Raw genomic sequence first — 8150 nt, 5'->3', positions numbered from 1 at the left:
TAATTTATTAGCCGATTAATATCAGACACTACTTTACGTTGAACAAAAGGAACAGTATTATCTATAAAGATTGAAACCCTTCTAGATTTAGCTCGAAGAAAGGGATGAAAAGGCGTGGATTGTCACAGTTACATACATGAGTTTCTTGTAAAAACACAATTGGGACCTTAAGTTTTTTTTAATATAGGCAAAAATCTTATTCTGTTTCACAGCGTGATTTAATCTTTTCACATTAAGACTAAGTAAATTAATAATTTGATCCATTTTTAGTACTATTTAAAAAAAAGGTTAGGATAATGACCACACTAGAATGTATACGAAAACCAGACAACCAACCTTGAGATAAGGTAACCAAGCAACAGATTAGGCTGAGAACCCAACACAACTTCCAGAAAGAGAGCTTTTTTCCCCTCCCTCCACCCAAAGCCAGAAAGCCGACCAATAGAGAGCTGGCAGCTACTACTAATAACGTCATCCCCCCAAAAAATCCTGCTATTCTAGCTCCAATCTATATCAAGATTAGCTGCATTCCAACCTAGACAAAACAACTGAGAAAGAAACTTAAACCTCTTACGAAAAACACACAAAGATTAATTATTGGAATTTCAAAATAATAAAAAATACATACCCATACTAAGCCTTATTAATAGAGAAAAACATCAAAAAATATATATAAAATATCAAAAAAAATCAAAATGCATGAACACTAAAGTGATTAGGTATCAAGGTATTCATGCTCAAGGTATGAATTCCCAATTAAGAACAAGACTTTAGTTCTGTCTGGAAGTTCAATCAATTCCATTCCTGGAGTCTTTTCCCCACTGAATTCATACACACCCTTTCACACAACTTTAAACTCCCAGTGTATGTGCACCCGATTCACAGTGATAGTGTTCTGAAGTTCAGAGATTTCTGGGTAAGAACAGAGTCATTGAAAGTGTTCACAAGAATTGCCCTCACTTTGCCAAATGGCGCCAATCAATTTTATGAGAACTCAGTAGCCAGTTTAACCCAACAGACACTGTACTCAATGTCAACAGGCATTGTGTCAACAAAGTCAACCCAATTTTTTCTGTCAATCAGCTTCCAAATGTTGCTTTTTATTCATGCCACGCACCCCCTGCTTTATTTCCCTGCTCCCTAGCATATGCTCTTACACCTACCACTGAACAGAGCCCAGAGCTCTGCCCTGTGCTGACTGACCAGTCTGCTCTGTTAAACATCCAACAAATGGCTCTCCATTCTGCTTTCAGACTTTAGAGGACAGTGGCGTATTTTAACAAATAAGCTGTGTGAGATACAGTCCTTTGGAAGCAGGTAAAATGATCCAAACCATTTAAATGATCAGGGAATAATGAGAGTGTTATATGGCTGTACCTTTGTAATAATGATCAGAGAGGGGGAGAGAGAATCTGTATTTCCCAACAAGTAACCTTTATTGTCTCAACTAAAAAGCACGTGGGCTTACAAACCAATTAACTGTGTGCACACCCACCAGAATTCCCCAATCCCCCATGAACAGTCAATGAAGAGAAAAGGTATTACACAGGAAAGGAGAATATGCTGACCAAGCGTTTCTTGTGGACCCAACCTCCACGTATCTGTGGGATCTTCCTCAGCCGTGATGGTTGGTCTCTGGTTGCTGGAGTGTTATTGCTGTTATACATTTGGATCTCCAGACTCTTAACGTGTTCATCATCAGTTCAACTGATGGATCTTATCCCCATGGCTCAAGATCACCTAACCTACCTGGTTCATGTTCTTACTGGCTCTAGTCCAGGGCTACAACCTATGTTGTTCCATGGTTTCAGCCCTCCACCTCCCCAGCCTTTTGTATATATGTCTTTCAACCCTGACTGGTCCAAACGAGTTAAACTAGGCGACTCAGACACTCAGTCTAATGAGATTATAGATTGCTTCTTTGGCAGGTCTGGCACTTTACATAATAAATAGCAACTAGTCTGAGAATGGTCTCCAGTTTAGCAGGTCATTATCTAAAGCTCCTTGTGTCCACATACAATTGCTCTGGTTAGATTACCCTTACCCCAGAGCAAGAATCAGTTCAGAGTTCACAAAATGGGGGAAACAAAGACCATAGGTTCGTCTGCTTCCCCTGTTCTTGATTCATCTGAATCCACTGATTTGTAGACTGCTGTTCCTTCTGGCCAAGATCTCCCTGCTCTTGATGGAAAGATACTTACTTTAGGATCCTTTCCTTCTCTCATTCAGTTGACTGCCATGGAACCCCAGTAGGTGTGTAATATTTACATTCTACAAATAATACTAACATTTACTTACTAAATTTACACACCATACTGACAATAGACTTTACTGTTTCATGAAAATATTATCCTCTAGATTTTGCATTATTTCAGCCTTCACCTTCTCAGCTGATATTCATTAAGAATTACAATAATCAGTGTACATACAATTTGTATTACAGCAACATGCAATACTATTCTCACCCACGGATGTATTTGAACATTTGTTCCCCAGTTCCAAAAGTTACTCCAAATGCCTGGGTCACACAATATTTCTTTTGCCTTACCAGCATGTGTTTTAATTACTTTAGTGTGTTTAGTTCATTGATGGATCATCTCCCTTGACCCCTCCACAACACTTGTCCAGTCTGCACTGAAGTGAGGAATTGGTGGCAATTCAGTAATAACTTAGTCTCACAGATATTGATCTGCATCAGAGCATTGGATCTTGAAGTTCTCCTTCATTACTATCTCCTGCTGGCTGTGACAAAGTTGGTCCTCCAATGGCCAGATCCAATGCTGCATTCCCAATGGCAACATTCAGACTTTCCAAAGGGCATGCTTCCATCACTTTGTATAACTTGCGTCTACTGTTGCTATATAATGTCTGTCCCACCAATGCAAATTGTAAGACAGACTGATTATTCACAGGCAAAGTAGACAATGAACAATTTTCTTAAGTACTGAGACCACAATTTGTAAGTTTCTGCTTTGTCATTTTTTCTGGACAGGACTAATGGTCTCTTGATAATTCTGTCTCCTTCCCAGTGCCATTCATAACAATAGCATGTGTTCGTGGGTTACTTGAGGATATCCATGTATTCTCATAGTTACTAACATTGTGAACCCTTTTCAATGGTAGGTTGAGTTAATTCCATGTTGGGGAATGTGGAATACTGTACTGACATAAAACCTTCCTTTACCATCATCGCAGGTACCCAGTACCCTGTTGGGTATTGTGAGGCTTCCAGTATGACACAATTGTGCCCTTTCTACAACCCATTCTTCAAGTTGCTCATCGGATACCCATTTTGGTACTTCATGTGCATCAATTTGTAATAAATTAGATCCAATCATGGTAGCAACCAACTAGTATATGTAACACATATCTCAGTTTTATGCATTTCCTTAGACATTTACGTCTATGTGGTCACTAATCAGATTGGTTGTATCTTGAAGGGTGTTATGTACACAAAATGGTTTAAAAGAACCGGCAGCAATAGAATACACCTGGAGTCTGGCTTTGATGCTAAAATCCTCTATTTATTAGTCACTACTTAATATAGCATAAAGTCTTATGATGGTAATGTAAGAAAGTTCAGTTCAATGCACGGAGTCGTTGGGTGCGGGGGGTGGGAAAGAGAGAGGTATCTGTAATCGAAGGAGAAATACACAATAGGAGAAGAACGAATAAACAGGTGCTGTTGGATTTCCATAATTGGACTCCGAATCCACTCTCGAGTTAACCAAACGTAGCTTATCACAAACAGTACCGTCTTCGAGAGAAAGCTACCACCCAGGCAAGGGTAAACACACTGGCAGCCTTCACAGGGTCAGCCCTTCTACACACCGTGATAGACACTGATCGATCCTCAACCCACCCTTGTGGACACTCGAAAGTTTCACCCAATTACTTTTCTGTCCTTGGCTTCCTTTTTTGTGACTGGCCGCCTGAACCAGTGTTCCATTCTGTGTCTCTCTGCAAGAGAGTCATCTGACCTTGCTTAAATAAACACGCTGCAAAACATCTGTAAACATCAATTGTCCATCATATAACTCCACTTCTCTCAAAATAGCAATCCAGAAGCAGGCAGCAGTACTGCAGTCAGTTTTTCTCTCTCTCTTTTAAAGGCACAGTCCATGTCCATCACACCTCACTCCAAAAGGGAACATTTTGATCAAGGAGCAAGATTTATAACTGTAGTTTATAGAATGTGAAGCAATACATATGTAACTATCAGGTAACACATTCCAGAAGCGTATACATACTTTAACTTAACACGCGGATAAACAATCTGCGATAATGTTATCGGTACCTTTTACATGATTTATTACCATGTCATATTCCTGCAAAATCAGACACCAGTTCAACAACCTTCTATTCTTGTCCTTTATCTTACTCAGAAGCACTAATGGATTATGATCAGTGTAAACCACAAATAGTTTCTGTGCGGGACAAACGTAGACATTAAAATGTTGCAAGGCCAAAATGAGTGACAACAATGCTTTCTCGATAGTGGAATAATTCTTCTGATGTTCATTAAATTTCCATGAAAAGTAAGCTACTGGATGTTCAACATCATCATCATCATTCTTTTGTAACAACACTGCTCCAGCAGCTTCGTCACTGGCGTCCACAGCTATAGAAAATGGCTTTGTAAAATCATGTGCTCTGAGCACAGGTTGATAACATACGTTTGTAGAATAGTATTTAATTGATCAAACGCCTCCTAACAAGGTTCAGTCCACACCAATTTTTCACCCTTCTTAAGTAGATTAGTTAGGGGAAGAGCGAGATCAGAACAGTTTTTACAAAACTTACGATAGTGTCCAACCATTCCCAAAAACCTTCTTAAAGCCTTTTTACCTATTGGAATAGGAACCTCAGCATTTGACTGAACCGGAGCCAATTGGCCTTGACCTACTACATAGCCAAGACATGTAACAGCAGCATGGCCAAATTCACTCTTAGCTAGGTTGACAGTAAGGTGGGCCTTGGAGAGCCTGTCAAATAGTTTTTCTACTGCCAAGATATGTCCTTTCCACGTGTCACTCCCTACATCTAAATTATCAATGTAGGCATCTGTATTTTCTAAACCTCAAATCACAGAATTAATTATTGTTTGGAATGTTTCAGCAGCATTTTTCATTCCAAAGGGTAAAACATTATACTCATACAGTCCAAAAGGTGTTACAAACGCAGAGATTTCTCTGGCTCTTTCTGTCAACAGAACACACCGGTACGCTTTTAACAGGTCAATCATCATAAGGAATGTAGCCTTTCCAACCTTATCAATACAATCATCCACCCGAGGGATAGGATAAGCATCTGTCTTTGTCACTCTATTTACTTTCCTATAATCAGTACAAAATCTCACACTACCGTCAGGCTTGGGGACAATAACACAAGGTGAGACCCAATCAGATGTTGACGGACTAACAATACCATTTTTCAGCATGTGTTCAATCTCTTGCTCAGCCAATTTACTCTTTTCTAAATTCATCCGGTAGGGGTGCTGCTTAATTGGGTCAGCCTGACATACATAAACATCATGCACAGCAGCAGTAGTGGTTTGCTTGGGCACAATGGGAAATAAATCCACATACTCAAGAAGCAACTTTTCAATTGTTTTTGCTGCCATGGCTGCGGATGGCTTAATTTGGTGTCAATGTTTTCCAGGTTAGTGGAATTCATGAGCCACACTGAGACTATGTTTGGCTTGATAAAGTTTTCTAACATGTCAATCACCCCTTCCTCAGGCTCTCCAGTTTCATGTGTTCTCACAACAATACTCACAGATGCCATTTCTGAGTCATAATAACGTTTTATCATATTGACTGGGCTTTCTACAGTCGATTGTTTTAATAACATAATTTAAAGAATCGATTTTAGAAATTATTTGGTATGGCCCACTAAACTTTGCTTGAAGCGGATTGGTCAATATTGGAAACAGCACCAGCACTTTGTCACCCACGTGGTATGTCTGCTCTCGAGCTCGTTTACCATACCAGATCTTCATTTTATTTTGACAACTTTGTAGGTTCTGTTTTGCAAGATTACATACCCTGTTGAGTCTACCCTTGAATTCCAAAACATAACAAGCTGACATGCATCTTCTCATCAGACCAGTGTTCACTGAGCAAGGTCAAAGGTCCTCTCGCTCGGTGACCAAACACGAGTTGAAATGGATTAAACCCTAACAACACCTGCACTGAGTCCCTTACAGCAAACAGGAGCAAATGTACCCCCTCATCCCAATCTTTCCTATTCTCAATACAGTATGTCTTAGTCATTGTTTTAAGGGTAGAATGAAATCTTTCTAAATTTCACTGGGATTCCAGGTGATATGCAGACGATGTAATTTGTTTAGCTCCCACTTCATAAACTATCTGCTGGAATATTCCTGAGGTAAAATTACTGCCCTGGTCGGATTGAATCTCTCTGGGCAGACCAAACAAGATAAAAAAACCTAATGAAGGTTTTGACCACAGTTTTAGCCTTAATATTCCTGAGAGGGATCACTACAAGGATCCTAGATGCAGTGCACACAATGCTTCACAAATACTGATGGCCAGCTGCAGTCTTTGGCACTGGGCCAACACAATCCACTAGGATTGTGGAAAAAGTTGCTCCAAAAGTGGGTATAGGCTGAAGTGGGACCACTGGGATGGCCTGGTTAGGTTTATCGACAACTTGACAAGTGCGACAGGTCCTGCAAAAGGTCACAAGATCTTCCCTTAAATTAGACAGCAAAATGCCTTCATAATCTTGTTCACAGTCTTCTTCACTCCGAAGTGTCCACCTGAAGGCATATTATGAGCCGAAGTTAAAATCTCAGTCCTATATCGACTTTAGGAACTACAACTTGGAGAACAATTACCCATTCCTCGCTCACAGGTACAGTAGGTGGCCTCCACTTCCTGATCAATACTCCATCCTTGCTATAATACCCTACTGGCACTTTCTTAATCTCATAATCTGAGAGAGCTGTTTCTTTGAAAGCTTCAGTCTCAAAATATTGATTCAGTTCTGCTATAACCTCCTTCCCAGACAAACCTTTCTCATCAGACTTACTACCTACATCCTGTTGAAAAATAGAGGGTAGAAAAGGTGTTGAAAAGTCAATCATCATAACCTGAACCCTGATTTTGGCTATCATGGGCATCAGAATCAAATTGCCCAGAACTGTCTGTGTCGGCAGACCTTTTAGTCATACTTCGGGTTACTGCACAGGGGGGATAAACATCAGAATCCACATATGGATCATCAGTGGCAGGTTTGCTTGCTAGCTGCACTGCTGGATAATCTTCACCACCTGCAAGGTCATGGCCCAACAACAAAGAACCATTCTTCAGCAGTAATTCAGGTTCTATCCCTATCTTAACATGTCCTGATACTAATCCGGACTCCAAAATCACCTTATGCAGAGGCACGGAACCAGTCCCTTTCCCAATACCTCTAACAATATTGACTTCACCAGTTTTTGTCTCATCACCAAACTCCAGAACACTGTCCAATATAAGGGGCTGACAAGCTCCAGTATCTCAAAAGATCCTCACTGGGACTGGGGTTGACCCCTCCTTTATGGACACAAACCCATCTGATATGAAACCATTCGAATCCCTCCTTAATTCGGTCAGACCCTCCAACCTTAGCAGTGCCTCAGCACACTGAACACAGGCATTCAGGACTGCCTTCTTTTCCTTTTCCTTTCTCTTCTTCAGAATGGAACAATTAGTCATCATATGACCCAGTTTCTTAAAATAGTACCAAGTAAGACTGGAAGATTTCTCCCTCAACTGCTTCCCATCGTCCTTATTTCTGTCACTAGTCCCCGATTTAATTTCTTGCTTACCCTGTGGGTTATCCCTGCTACTCTTTTGGAAGCTTTATTTGGGGTAAACTTAACCTTGTGGGTTAAAGCATACTCATCAGCTAGTCTAGCAGATGCATGCGAAGAGGTAGCATCCTTTTCAACTAAATTTGTCTTTACCTCATCAGGTTTTGAAAACCTGAATCAAAACCAACTCTTTCAAGCTGTTAAAATCATCATTTACATTTTTAGAAGTGCACCTGCGATCAAAATACACAAACTTCTCATAAGCAAATTCCACTTAAGTCCGGTTCACAGATTTCCTCAAATTCCTAAACCTTTATCTGCAAGCTTC

The sequence above is a fragment of the Hypanus sabinus genome, chromosome 10 (assembly GCF_030144855.1).
Source record: "Hypanus sabinus isolate sHypSab1 chromosome 10, sHypSab1.hap1, whole genome shotgun sequence".
In the NCBI taxonomy this organism is placed as follows: Eukaryota; Metazoa; Chordata; class Chondrichthyes; order Myliobatiformes; family Dasyatidae; genus Hypanus; species Hypanus sabinus.
Note: the sequence above shows the minus strand (reverse complement) of the source record.